The sequence below is a fragment of the Lissotriton vulgaris genome, chromosome 6 (genome assembly GCF_964263255.1).
Source record: "Lissotriton vulgaris chromosome 6, aLisVul1.2, whole genome shotgun sequence".
NCBI classification, from domain to species: Eukaryota; Metazoa; Chordata; class Amphibia; order Caudata; family Salamandridae; genus Lissotriton; species Lissotriton vulgaris.
The window spans coordinates 1,895,941,991-1,895,955,282 of record NC_141694.1 but is presented as its reverse complement, the minus strand read 5'-3'; the positions used below and the strand labels follow the sequence as shown (position 1 = coordinate 1,895,955,282).

General features: G+C 44.8%; 2 protein-coding genes across 3 annotated transcripts in view; one reads left to right on the top strand and one right to left on the bottom strand.

Moving 5' to 3' along the window:
- Positions 1 to 13,292, bottom strand: part of LOC147709815 (uncharacterized) — a 1,100,435-nt gene that overhangs the window by 754,153 nt on the left and 332,990 nt on the right. The gene's annotated exons all lie outside the window — the stretch shown is intronic.
- The window catches only part of LOC147709816 (uncharacterized), a 117,739-nt gene that overhangs the window by 30,438 nt on the left and 74,009 nt on the right, over positions 1 to 13,292 (top strand). Inside the window, exon 3 of one of the 2 annotated variants that reach the window (XM_086928271.1) lies at positions 12,850 to 13,128. The exons of the other annotated variant lie outside the window; for it this stretch is intronic. The gene's annotated coding sequence lies outside the window, so the exon portion shown is untranslated. The remainder of the gene's footprint in view (positions 1 to 12,849; positions 13,129 to 13,292) is intronic. 2 annotated transcript variants of the gene reach the window in all.

Sequence of the window (13,292 nt, the reverse complement as noted above, 5' to 3'; positions counted from 1 at the left end):
TAGGGGAGGACTTAAACAATTAAACTGTCTGACTTGCTAGACCGTAGCTTTAGTCTATATTCTTCGGAGGCGGTTTTCTCAACCAGGGGGAGTTTTGAGTCAGTTTGTGGAGGAGGGCAGGGCTTAGAGTCCAAGTCCGAAGGAAGTCCGTGGAATTTCTTGATGTGGCTCGAGTGCAGCCATCCTTTTCTGCCCTCCAATTTAACAGCCGTCCTTGTCGTCAGAAGAACCAACTTCGGGGTCTGCCAGCGGGGCTCCAGTGGGCTTCTCCGGTCAAAATTCCTCACAAAGACAAAATCACCAGGGACCACTTCATGGGGCTTCACCTCGGTGTTGTCGGGAAAGGCTGCAGCTACCTGTGAACGACAAGATTGTAGTGCAGACATCAAGGAGGCAAGGTAATCTGTCAGCATAACGCAATCAACATCTGTAATTTTACGAGGTATAGGCGTCCCCCACATATTTGGTGGCCTACCGAAGACCACTTCATACGGGGATAGCCCGGTTCGAGAGTGTGCAACCATCCTCATATAGAAAAGGGCAACTGGCAAGGCTACTATCCAGTCAACGCCTTTCTCTCTACATATTTTTGAAAGTCGGATCTTTAGAGTCTGATTATGGCGCTCCACGAGACCTGCTGCCTCGGGATGCCGGACACAGTGGAACTTCCACTGATACCCTAACAGGAGTGTTATGTGTTTCACAAGCTCGGATGAGAATGGCTGACCGTTATCTGAATACACGATACGGGGCAAACCATACCGTGGGAAGAACTCGCGAACCAGTTGCTTGGCTGTGGTCGGAGCAGTGTAATCTGGGACTGGATATGCTTCTGTCCATCGGGAAAGTGCACATACGACTACGAGGACATACTTAAATCCTCGACAACGTTCCATCTGGATATAATCCATCTGGAGGACTTCAAAAGGGTGATCGGGAGGCTGAAATCCACCTTTCTCTACAGGAATGCTTTTACCTGGATTGAACTGACAACAAATCATGCAAGTACGCACTTTTTGTTTCGCTGCTGCTCGTAAGTTCTTATTGTACCATATGTGTTGAATGCTATCTAGCATTGCCTTTTCTCCTAGGTGTGCTGGGCTATGTATAGTGTTAATGATGACTTGAACCATAGAATCGGGGAGAAACCATGTAGATTTTCCCTTCGTCATCCATCCCTGATCTGTTTGGATCCCTCCTAGTTCAGTCCACTTCTTTATTTCATCTGGTGTGGTATGTGTCTGGATGTCAATTACATCATGTGCGGGATCCTTGACTGTCATGCAGTGTGATTGCGTCGGAACTATTGTCTTTGTCAAGTCAGTTGCATGCATTCTATTCTGGGCAGTTTGCTTAGCTGTTCGGTCTGCCAGGTCGTTACCCTGGGAGATCGTATCAGTAACCTTTGTATGTGCCTTACACTTCATAATAGATATCGCAGTAGGTAGATGTATTGCATCTAACAAGGCTTGAATGAGGGGACCGTGTTGAATGTTGGCACCGTGAGAAGTTAAGTAACCTCTCTCTCGCCAAAGGACTCCGAAATCGTGAACGACTCCGAATGCATAACGTGAATCAGTGTATATGTTAACTCTCTTATTTTTGGCTTGAATACAGGCTTGTGTCAGAGCGATGAGCTCTGCTGCTTGAGCTGACAGGGTGTCGATACAATTTGTTTCTATAACTTCGGTGTCTGTTGTGACTGCGTAAGCTGCCACTAATTCTCCTGTACCTGTTCTCATACATGAACCATCCACATAAAGTGTCAGGTCTGGGTCTGGTAATGGGACATCTGTCAAATCTTGTCTGGGTTTCGTCGTAATAGTGATGACTTCGATACAATCATGCTTCAGTGGGTCTACAGCGCTTAATGGCAAAAGTGTGGCAGGATTCAATGTGCTGCAGCGTCTGATTTCTATGTGTGGTTGAAACAATGTCAATTCATAACCTGTCAGTCTTGCTATGGTCAAGTGTTGGGTCTGTGTACGATTTAAAAGAACTTCCACGGAATGTGGAACTTGTACTGTCAGTTGATGTCCTAATACTATGGAATTGCTCTGTCTGATTGCTAGAGCTGTCACTGCGACTGATTTCAGACATGCAGGTAACGCTTGGGCTACTGGATCTAATGTGCTAGAAAAGTAAGCACACGGTTTGTGTGAACCTGCTTGTTCCTGAGTGAGGACTGACAAGGCAGTACCTTCACGTTCTGTAACAAAAAGTGTAAAGGGCTTACTGTAACATGGTGTTGCTAAAACTGGTGCTTGACATAAGGCTTTCTTTAAGTCTTCAAAAGCTTGTTTATGTTCCTGAGTCCAAGGGAGGACAGTCGATGTCACTGCCTCCTGAGTTGTCAACTGAATGAGTGGCTTTGCTAGAAATGTATATTGTGGAATCCATTGTCTGCAGTACGAGGTGAGGCCTATGAAAGCCCGCACCTCCTTTTGTGTTTTCGGTGGTGACATGTTTACAATTAACTGGATGCGGTCTGGAGTGAGCTGTCTCCCCACTTGGGACAGCAAGTGACCCAGGTACACAACTTGCTGAACACAGAATTGCAGCTTTGAAGGGGAAACCTTGTGCCCCTTGTCAGCCAGGAAATTTAAAACCGTCAGTGATGCTTTTTCACATTCGGGTTCGCTTCGTGCGGTGATCAGCAGATCATCGACATACTGGAGTAGGGCGGTGTTAACAGGCATATGGATACTGTCAAGTTGTCTTTTCAGTGCTTGGCTATAGATGCTGGGGCTTTCTGTGAATCCTTGAGGTGCGCGTGAAAATTTGAAACTTCGTCCATTTAAACTGAATCCGAACAAGTATTGGCTTTCTGGATCAATTGGGACGCTAAAGAAGGCGTTCTTGAGGTCAATTACAGTAAAGAACGTTGCTTCTGAATCCATAGCTGTTAGTAATGAAGAGATATCTGGAACCACAGGATACTGTGGTACAATGCATTTATTCAATTCGCGCAGATCAATAACTAGTCGATAAACAGGTGGTGCTTTTGGATCAGTACGTTTAAGAACTGGAATGATAGGAGAATTACATACATTGGAGTCGGTTTCCACAACCACTCCTTGTGCAATGAGCTCGTCAATTATTCTCAGTAAAGCCACTACAGCATCTGGAGGTAACTTGTATTGTCGAATTCGTGGTAATACCACTCCTGCTTTGAGTGTGACTCGATATGGTGTAATATGCATACAACCTACATCAGTGGGGCCTTTCGCCCACAAGTGTGCAGGTACACTCTGTAACCGGGGATCCATGTCTCTTAATACATAATGGCCTTTGAAATCTCGCAAGAATAATCGTACTCCTTCCGGAGAACAGCATATTATAGCTCCTAGAGCTTTCAGTGTCTTTATACCTAATAGGTTTTCTGGACATGATTTTGTAAGTAACAAATCTGTAGTCCGTGTCAAAGGACCGACTGCGAGGGGAAGTGGCTGTGATACTTCATTAATAATAGGCTTTCCTGAAAATCCAAGGGAAACATTCTGTGAGCCTGAGAGGGGTGCCCCTGGAACCTCATTGTGACTGATTGTGGTCCTGCTTGCCCCTGTGTCAATTAAGAACTTTCTGTCTTTTCCTAACACTTGACTGTGTACATAAGGACCCTCTTGATCTACAGGAACTTCAATAAGGGGCAAGCCAAACTCCCTCTCTAGGCTGTTTCATGTGTACCGCTGATAATCAGGGTAGTCATTCTGTGCGTACTGGTACATCTGTTGTGTTGTGTTCTGTGTTGCAGTAATAGGCTGTTGCTGTGGCACTGCTACAGTTTGTGATGAAGCTGGCATAGGCGGAATATGTTGTATATTCTGTGGTACTTGTTGCTGGGCTTGATCTTGTCTGGGTACACGCGGTCTCTCCTTGGTCTTACCCTTGGAGATATTGTGTTTCAGAACTGCACAATCGTTTACATAATGACCTGGTTGTTTACAATAGTTACATGTCCCTTTAACAGGAGCCGTCGAATTACTAGGCTGAGTCGCACCCTTTTTGTGACCATCAGCAGGAACTGACTGGGCAAATAACATTTTCATTTTCGTGTCTTTCATACGTCTTTGTTCATGTTCTTGTTCTTCTCTAATTCTATTCTGGTGGTACTGTAACATTTGTAACATTTGTGAAGGGGTGTTAGCTTGCCAGGTGCTTTCGACTTTCAGGACTCTGTTCTTAACCTGGGGCAGTGAATTCTCAACTAATTTTGTTACAAAAAGGTGTGGATAGGACTCGCTACTTGGTTTCAGGCCGCTATTAATACCAAAACATTTCTCAAATCGAGTATAAAAATCACTAGTGTCTTCATCGGGTTTCTGTTTACAGGCTGAGATTGCACCCCAATCTTCCTTTTTCGTACTTAATAAACGTGGCAACACTTGTACCAACAATCCTGGTAATGCTTTAACCTTATCCCCGAGCCCTTGGCCTGGAATTCTAGTATTTTCTTCGTTTTCTAATGCAGTCCAATCAATCTTTGCATTTCCCACTTCCCATTCTTTTTCCTTAAGTTTCTCATAAATACCAGGAGGCAGTAGTACTTTCAATATCTTCATAAGGTCGGGGTAAGTATAGTCACCCATGAGTAACATGTCTTTTATTTCACGGTGAAAACCTGCGGGATCTTTATCATGGCTAGGTACTAGTTTCTTCATTTCCAATAATTCTATTTTGGTTATGGGTGTGAACACAAACACACGTCTAAGTGTATTATCGGCATTCTGAACTGGGTGCACTTCTCGTAACGGATTCTGTCTATCCAGGTAATACATTTTTCTTTCCATGGAGTGTGCTGAATCAGATTGTGGACATAGGAAGGCACTATATCTGTGCCGGTGTTCTAGAATTACCTTAATTAGGTCGGTACCTAGGCCTCTCCATTTATTCATAAGTAGTTCTGCTAATATATCAGGTAGGGGGCCTGGATCGGAATGTTGGCTTCTATACAATAGAAGTAGGTGTTGTATCATGTATGTACCAGCTAAACGCTGTTCACTTGGTGTCATATTCAAAAATGTGTGTGCTAACGCATCATCACTATATTTCTTGGGACTGTCAGCCCATTGTACTGCTGACCTCGCTAATTCTTGTTCATCCATAGAATCTAGTACATGGTACCCCATTCGTTCTCTGAGTCTGTTATCAGTAGCTTGAAATAAGTGTTCAGGAGTTCTTGGGTTACACATGGCTTCTTGAAAAATTCTTTTACTTTCTGGACGCACTGGGCGCATCGAATTATTAAAGGGTCTTCCTTTACCTACGTATGCTATCGTTTCTCTAACTGGTAATTGTGTTTGTCCTGTAGCTTCTTCTGGTTGCTCCTCTTCTGAGGACTCAAACTTGTCTGATTCATTTTCTGGTTCTATCTGTCTTGTTTCATGTATCTTTATTACTACGCTTCTGATTCTTTGGTACATGTTTTTTATACAATTCTGTTTATCATGGCTCCCGTCTGCTATATTCTGACCCCATCTATGAAGTGCTTTCATTTCCTCCGGGTCCATCCCCGGCCTATCTTGTTCTCTTATTAAGCAGTTTATAAAAAACCGTAATATCTTGGCTTGAATGTCAACTTTCTGGTGAGCCATGGCTTCCTTAATACTTTCAGGTCCCTGCCCTGTTTGGACAAAACGATATATTCTGTCTAGATGTTCAACCATTCCGGGTAGGGTCAACAAAAAATTGGTGACCCGTCTTAGTCGTACTGATGCTAGTATTAGTCTTTCATCATTTCTACCGGGTACTGGATCATATCTACAATCCCCGAGACGGTCTTTTATTATATCGAAATCGGCTGATCGAGGTGTACGTTGTTGTGCTAGATCCCTGTAAGTCATTCTATGTACTTGTGGAGGTGTCTGGAAACCTATCGCTCCTCCGGACGCGCCTCCTGAGGCACTGCCTCCGAAGGGGTTGTTCGGATGTAAAGTGGGAGGAATGGGTGCGGGAAGAGTTGGAAGAACGGGAGGAAGACCAGGAGGGACAGTCGGAACGGGAGGAAGAGGTGGAGGAGTAGCTTGTCGCGGGGGTAGGAGCTGATTGTCTCGGGGTCGAGCGCCGCCAAGAGGGGGTGTACGCGGCAGTGCGGCATTAGCATATGCGGGCGCTACATCATCTAGATAGGAAGAAAGGAAAATGTCCTTCGCTGTTTTGGGATGCATTTTAGTCGGGAGCATGGGAGGTGGTAGATCTTTTGGTACTTCCGGAGTGGCCTTAGGTAAACCTTCGGCCAGGAGAGGATACATACCATTCCTAAGGGTGTTTAGTTGTCTGTCTACTTGTTCTATTTTTACTTGGATACCTTCCTCAACTAATACGTTTTCTTGGGCCTTGTCTGGATCCTCTTTCCTTTTCTCTTCTTTTCTAAGTGCTTTTTCTGTACGCCTATGCGATTCTTTACGGCATAATTCAATGTCATCTTTCTGTGACTGTCTGGCTTTCTTTTTTCGTAATGCTTCTTCTACTCTTATGATACACTCTGAATCCCATGTCCCTGCAGCGGGCCATCTCTGATTCTCTGCTAGATCTTTAGTGTAGTCCACCCATAAATCGAGAAATAAAACGGCATCTAGGCCGTCCTTGTGGTACATAAAGTACCCTGGAGTGTCCTTAGGTGGGATGGGAACAGCTTCCTCGAGTACCCCTTTTCTAGTCTTTATCTGTCTTAATTTGGAGAACAACGGCATCTTAAAAAAAAAATCTGGCTACTTAGTGCTTACTCAGATATGAACACAAGGAACACAATAATCACAATAATGACGATCGAACAATCACTCATACCACGACATTTTGAGACACATTAAAACATTTTGACATGAATGATAACAATTAGAATGTAACTAGCTAACTGCATAATACTAGATACACTGCTCAACAGTGCAGACTGGATATACTGCTAAACAGTACAGATACACTGTCTAAAACAGTGCAGACCAGGTCTGTGTACCCAAACCTGTCTTGACCGGCACAAACTAATGCGCACGTCTAGATGCGTCCCCAGCAACGGTACTCACTGGGAAGCACGGAAACAGAAGGCCTCGGAAACCCTGGACTGGACTCGACTGGATTCGGACTGGATTCGGACTCGACTCGTGACGCAGATACTTCGGAACTTCGGAACCTGGTGGGCCTCCATATACCTCGGATCTTGCTCTCTCAGCTAGGCTCTGGTCGGGATCCTCCGCACTTCTCACCGCCTCGTCTGGGTGTCGATCGCGGCCTCAGTCACCTCCGTTGGCCTGAGGGAGATACAGGAAATCCTGCGGGTACGCGTAGTTTCCGTCCGGCTGTGGCAGGGGGCTAAGCCTGCAAAGCACCTCCGGCGGGTGAGAGGGGGGAGGGGTCCCTATTCGGGCGCCAATTATGTGGTAAAATTAATTACCTGGTACTGAATTTCTATGCGGTAAAGTCAATAAGAATAACTCATAATAAATAAGAGGCAAAATCCGTGATATTTGAGGTTTCTCAAAAAAGGGTTTTATTCCTATAAAAGGAATTGGGTGATTAGCATATTGGCTCGAGCCAAGGTGGCATACCGTTCCGTCACCACGCAGGTTCGGGAAGGGACAGACTGACAGAGTCAATGGTAATATGCGAGTATGCAAGTATGCGACAATACATTATTGACAGGCATTCATATATATAGTCAATGCATTACCGTAAAGGCATATGCAGGAGGCGTAACAGCTGAGAGGAGAGATAAGAAAGCATGTACGTAATACAAAAAGGCGTTACAATAGGCGTGCATGAAGGCGTGAACAAGAACGTCATTTATCATGATGTCACAAGTAGGCGGATCCAGGAGTGAATCCGGCAGTGTCAGCAAAAACACGTGGCAGAGATGCGCGCGCAGCAGTATGACGTGTAATGTACGTGTAACTTGAGGGGTGAAGGGGGGACTTGACATTTAGCCCTACATGTGGAGACAGATGTCTGGATGTCAGATCAACCTAATCCCAAATCGTATCTAATATCTCATGTTTAAGGAACTGTATTATCTGGAAGGAAAAGGTCTCTCGGACAAGAGGCTATTCTATACTGACTGTGAGTGCGTGTATGAGCGTCTACGTGTCTGCATGAGATGCGCGGGGTGCGAGGGAGGGCATGGGCCTACCATGGAAACAGAGCCATGAATTACTTGCATAGAGACAGTGAGGCCAAGCCCTTTGCTCTGCAGCTGGAAGGATGTTGACATGAAACTACTAGACAGGAATGTATTTTCAAGGAGTGGAGCAGATAATTCGAAGGTTGAATACAGTCTTGGCAGGCAACAGGCTGGGCCAAGCACCGTTAGCCGCACAGGAAGTAAGGCAGAGGTCACGGGTACAGATGCAAGCCCAGGTTTGAGATTCAGAGTCAGAAGGCAGGAAAAGGCTCGATGGCAGATTTTTCAGGGCCTACTTCGCCAGAGCTGAAAACGTGTAAAGTACACTACATAAAGACGTTGGCATAGCATATTTAGGAACGGACTATTTGACCCATTCATGGTGGATCTGAAAGAGGACATGTTAACGTTGGACGCAAATGTATTTGCGTCTTCATAGCTTGAAGGGGAGGGAACATACATGTACTTGTAGCGTGTACACGGAGTCGTTGGTGTCTAAGATAGGGGACACAATCGATCACAAAATTTATATTTCCTCAATTTCCACATCTGGCAGCTTCCTGCACTTACCCAACCCTTTTTATTTATTTACCTTTAATTTACTCATAATTAAATCATGCTTAAATAATTCAGCCTACTCCCAGGCTCGAACCATGTTTTTCTGCTTCAAAGTCAGCAGCATTACTGTGGAGCCACCTCCTTGCACCGTTTGTTGAACTTCGTTTCAGATGCTACATTTTGCCCCTCTCAACCTTGTTTTTTAAAATTGTATCTGTCTCCCCACATGTGTATTATTTGTTTTAATTTGTCTCTTCCCACCCCCTCCCAGATCGCTGTTTATTTCTTAATAATTAAATAATGCAGCCCACGCCGAGGCTGGAACCCTGTTCTCCAGCTCCAAAGTCAACAGCGTGAGCAGCTGCTATCTGTGTTGTGTCAGGTTGCAAATGCTTTCACTTTCGCGGCTTCACGCACACCACTCCTTCACTTTCTTGTTCATTAAAGCCATTCTTTTTTTTGTCTCTTGTTTTTAATGCGCCAGACTGCTGCAGACTTAACATGGCACGCCTGTCTTTTATGCTGCGCTGCTCGCATGGATCAATGTTTAAAAATACTTTTTTTCCTTTTCAAATGAGGCAAAATGCAGTGCTTTAACAATGGCTCCCATGCCTAACATTTTCGGCCGCTTTCGCTACATGGTCATGTTGATGCTGTTCTCTTGCGGACATCCCTAGAGCCCCTGCAGATATTCTGGAAAGGGGCAGCAGGTTTGGTTATTTGCTAACTAAACATGAACACATATGCAGAAGCCAGCTGAGCACAGAGCGGGGCATCAACTAAGCGCATAACAGACCTGGGGGCGTTCACAGCAGGCAGCATGCAAGGCGGGGGCAACATGCATAACTCAACTTCCGACAGCCAGTCAGGGTGACAACAAGGCCAAAAGGTGCTTTTTCACTCTCCCCCCTCATCCCCGTGTATGCATGTCTGAACGTGATTAAATAGAAAAGAAAGGCGCCTGACGCCTTTACATCATTGCTGGCTGTGCAGCTTTTAACATGGTGCCGTCCGTCTTTCTTTTCAATGTCTTTACTTTTTTAGTTTAACACCCTGGCACACGCAGCACATATGGCGTCCATGTAAAACATGTTTGTACTTCACGTTTGCATCTCCGTCATGCCCTGCTGTTGCATCAATCCATGTACAATAAAGTGGTTCTGGGCCAGTCAATTAATCTCCCAGTGCTTAAAAAACAAAAATGAATGTGCCGTTTTGTTATGGACTTGGTGCTCATATAAAGCGCTCCCAATACATTCAGGTCGAGTTCGCGCTATATAAAACTGCAGGGGAAAAAACTGCAAACTCCTTCCTGCACGGCCCGCCCTATTTCATGAGCGCAATTTGATAAGTGTGGGTTTTCCCACACACTAGGCATGCACAGGAGGCATTCAGCAGATTAAACACACGTGTCAAACAAAGTTAACCCCACAAGTCCAAGTAGCCGTTGCAGTGCTCAATTTTTCTGCCGCCTGCCAATGACAAAGGCGTGTGTGTTCTAAAAGGTAAGATAGGTGACAATCGTTCAAAGCAACTGGATCGCTCCATACCTTGTTAGTAGGATTCTGGGGTAAGGTAGAGGGCACTATTGTGAGGTACTGTGCCCAACCCACCTCCAAATTTTCAAAGGAAGGGTACACAGGTCATACTTGTCAAGCAGCCATGTCAGACCACATTCGAGCAGTGGAGGAGCCACGCGGCAAACGAGGGGCTACCTAGCATTAACTGAGGGAGTTGAAGTCGTTTGAGCTGACATACATGCCAACAGCCCTATTCAGGCGGGAGACTCAATATTTTCAAAGTTAAAATTGCTTTATTTCAGCACTATCCCACCTGAATTTTATTTCAGCTCTCTCTCACCTGAAATTGCCTCTGTTTTAATGTTAGTCAATAAGCACAATAGATTCTCCAGATTTGTTTTCACTGTTTCTCTTTCCTGTTTCGAAATGTTTCAATACATGCTAACATTTTGGAAGAGGAAAGCGGGAGATTATTAAAAAATAATCAGGAGAATGTATTTCTCCTGTTGACTTCTATTGAGGTCTAAATCGGGTCTATTGGCATGTATGGGCTAAATGTAAATATAATTGTCTTCCCTTACTTGTCAGTAACACAGAGAAAGCGCTATAGCAGGCAGAGAGAGCATGCCAAAAAAAGATTATGCACTGGCCTGCGGGAACAAGTTACTGGCAGTGCATAGTTGGAGTCACACAAGACCAGTCTGCAGAAGCCTGCCAAGGAATTAGGGTTTTGCATACAAGAATCGGGACGCGGGAGACTACCCTTGAAAACGGTAGTCTTGAGGCTAAAGTGGGAGGGTTGGCATGTACATGCATGCTCTGATGCCTCGGGGTTTGCCAGACTATGGCTTTGCAAACTGTTCTAAGCATAAGCAAAATAATGAATTGTACAATAATATAGCGCATCATAAACTGTTGTGTAGGAATCTAGGACCCTAGTGCCATTTTCCCAATTCATGCCCATACATAGGTATAAATTACCCAATCCTTATATAGGCATCGAAATCATTACCATATTTAGACTGAGCCTATGCAGCCCAAATACGGCATGGCTACTTCCACTAAGTTCCGAGAATCCACAACGATTTAAAACCCGCCTACAGCAGTCAGGGAATTCCCCCTGCTTGAATATTGATTTATCCAAGAACTCCTGGAGTTTTCAAAGAACTGAGTCTTTGATGACGTTATTATGTCCAATCATACGTCAAACTCGGCACCTTCAAGGTATAAATATGCCTACATTTGCCCAGACAAACACACAATGGTTTGGAGCAGATTGACTAACTACTTGCCCGACGCCCTGCTGCTGCAAGTGCCGAAGGAAGCCGACCCTCCAACTGACGCACTGAGAAGACGCTGTCTTTTTTTCCTGCCGAGAAATCCAGCTCCGGTGTTTCCAGGCTACCCTTGCGGGTTGCTGGGAGATCGAGTCCTGAGAGAGAGATACAGGACCTCTGTCATTCTAAAACCAAGGAATGGAGCTGATTAGACCCTTAGAGAATTCTTGGAACAGATTCTTGGCAGAAAATACTAAACTTAAGCTACACCACACGTACTCCTCCCCCGTACTAGACTTAGGTTAGGTACACCAGGGTAGGCGTATTTTAGAGGCACCAGTTGAGTACTTTTAGTCATTATTTATCACTTTATGTATTTTAGGTATTTTATGCATTTTATGTATTCTATGTTATATGGCTTAGAAACCATATCATACTTTTACAGTACTACTTTATAATACTTTTCGCATTATATGCCTTGTACTTCATAACCAGTATTACGATTGTAGCAGTGCATTTCTTATACTTGAGAAATAAGACTGTTCAATAAATACTTTTTATTGAAAACGCCCGTCTCTCTATTTCTCAGCACCTCTGGTGAAACGAAGCATGCACAGTGACTAAGTGAAATAGCCGTCTATTGTTTCCGTGACTCTAGAGATTGATTTCTTATTCTTGGGAAACAAAGTTGTCATGTTTATGCGGCTGTCAGAAACTAATCCCTTCTTGTGAATTCGAGAAAGTTTCTAGTGACCTCTGAGCTAGCTGGCACTCACGATTAAGTCTAATATATTAGGTAGAGACCTAGTCGACCTCAGACCTACGTCTAAACTACAGGATATATTATTCCAATGCGCAGAGCCTATTGGGAATATAGGAACTACACTACAAAACCTCATCAAGAGGTGTCCTACTGCTTCTCATACCTGATCCTTAAATAGAAACAAAAGAGAGAGTTAGAGATTAGTGGACATTCCATTTGTTCTTCAGTTTTCTCAAACTTATGAAATTGATTTTAGATCTCAGCCACAGAAGCATGCTGTTCCATGCCCTTGCTGGTCACTGAAAGTGATCAGTCCCCCATTTTTTATTTTATTTTATTTTTTACATATCTATAGATGGATAGTAGTTGTTGAGATGTTGATCTTAGTATTTGTGTAAGTGCATGGCAGACAGAAAGCAAGGCATGTAATAGTTCTTCCTGGAGCCATGGAGTGCTTTATGACATAGGCATAATGCCTTGAAAATCTCTGTGTTTACTCAACCTTGGCCAGGTAAAGGCCTTTGATAGGTTGACACTCTCTTTTATGTTTTATGTTCAAGGTTTTACAGCACATGAATTTTGGTCCAACAGGGGGTAATTTCACCTTTTTGGCTTGGACAGGCACTGAGTGAAGCTGTGTGAGAGCGTCGAGCAGCTGAGCAGCAGATCGAGCAGATCGAGCGGCAGACTCGGAGCAGACCAGGAGGACGAGGAAAGACTCGCGAAATTCTCGCGGAGGGAAAGTCGCCGCTGACCTGCTACTGAGTAAGCCGTGTGGGAAGGCTGCCTTGTTTTACCGCTGTAATACAACACACGGATAAACGACAGAGGACGGAGGAAGACGGGCGAGAGTGAGACTCCCTCGAGACTGTCCCTCATCTCGCCGCGGCGCTGGCACAGGTGAGCCTCAGGCGCAGCCTCAAGCGCAGGCAGGAGCAGGAGTAGCGGGAGGCCCCTGGTGTGGCGAGAGCTTTCTTGGCAGTAGCGGCTGAAGGCTTTCCACCGCGATCAGCGGTCTCCACAGGTTCCGCCACTCTCGTCACCACTTAACCCCTCCATCGTCC